Here is a 1,667-nt window from a genome sequence, read left to right as displayed (position 1 = left end):
CTCCAATCTGACCACAAGCTATCGTTGAATCAACTTCGATGTAGAGCAGCTTCGGTCACCTTCTGATGTATAACAGTTTAAGCTTTGTAACTCTCTTGAAACACTAAGATGTGTTTTCTCGCTATTTTGAATATCAGGATGATATTCCAAGTTAACCACTTACACTTTGAACGTTTTAGACAGACACTTCTTAAGAATTTCGAACACTTTGAACGTTTTAGACAGACACTTCTTAAGAATTTCGAACCCCTTCACTTCACTTCCCCTGTTTTTTTTTTTTTGTGTCTTTACGTCCTTATATATGAGAGTAGAGGAATAATTCCGTTGGAGGGAAAATTATTCCGTTTGAAATTTGTCTCCCATGCTGATCATGGGTCTTGCATATTTTCAGCATATTTCATGGAGTGGTGATCTTGTAACTTGAACCTCTTTGTCTTGTAGTGAATGTTCCATAGTTCACTTTTCTTGAGTCCATGCTCCACTTTCGTCTTTTGGTAAAAGTTACTCTTTTTATATTCCCATTATTCCTTGTTTGTAGGGAATCAGACCACTTCAGCATTGGTGCACCTTTTGACCGTTTGTGGTGGAAATCTGACGTGTCATCCATTTCCGCCCATTTTGAAATCTTCACGTTCGGCACCTCTTCATTATTTTATGTCCATGATATTCTTCTTCTCCTGACTTTACGTATGACCGTCCTTCAGCTTTGTTGGAGAAGTGTTAGTGTATCGAGACCAAGGTTGATATCTTGATTGCTTGATGTCTCGAACTGGATAACTGTATCGAGAGGTCCTACCTCTCGAACTCTGCTTATGTCTCGAGACTTAGTTGATGTCTCGCAGACCCTTATTCCTCAAGTGTTGTCCCATGCTTTCTTCTGATCTGTCCATATGATTACAACACACGAGACTTCTAAGATGTTCAAACAAATTTACCTCAAGCTTAAATATTTTCCGAGTTGAGCTCAAAGTTACTCGGTTGTATTTTCGCTCTTGGTTTACTTGTCGAACTTACAGCGTTTTTGCCTATGCATCGAGACTTGGGGATTTCTACTTAACAGTTGGTATCATCAAAACCTATTACATGATGTTCCTAACAATTTCCCCCTTTTTGATGATGCCAACACTTATACTTACTCTATATGGCTGATTTGATAGAAAGAATTAACAAGGATTTTATTTTTCAGCGCATATGGTAAGTTTGACAACATACTCTACTAAACTATGAATAATATAACTCACGCAACACCCCCAGCAAAAGATATATATGATTATAAGAAGGAAATGTTTACAAAGTAGAGTTTAGTAGACAGGATTGAAAGAAATAAGACCAAGAACAACATAGATATCAATACATTGAAATGAGATGGAGTTTGGACCATGAGAGCTTACTTCTTGTTGGCTTTCCTTTTCTTGTTAATGGCTTCTCGTGTCTTGATGGGGTCTTTCGGATTTACCAGGCTTAAGTATTCTTCTGTGACGTCTAGATGCCTGTAGTTCCTGTAGGCTTCCCCCACGAACTCACCATCAATTACTCCATCTTTCCACCAGGCAATGCATTCTTCTGGAGACATATTGCTGTGTGTAGATATCCCAGTGATTTTCAGAAGCTTGAATATCTCCAGAGTCAGAATTTGTTCAGTGTCTTCTCTGTTCCCAAACTTAAAG

This window comes from Ipomoea triloba, chromosome 4 (genome assembly GCF_003576645.1).
Source record: "Ipomoea triloba cultivar NCNSP0323 chromosome 4, ASM357664v1".
NCBI classification, from domain to species: Eukaryota; Viridiplantae; Streptophyta; class Magnoliopsida; order Solanales; family Convolvulaceae; genus Ipomoea; species Ipomoea triloba.
The sequence above is the reverse complement of the archived record's forward strand: the minus strand, read 5'-3'. Positions refer to the sequence as shown.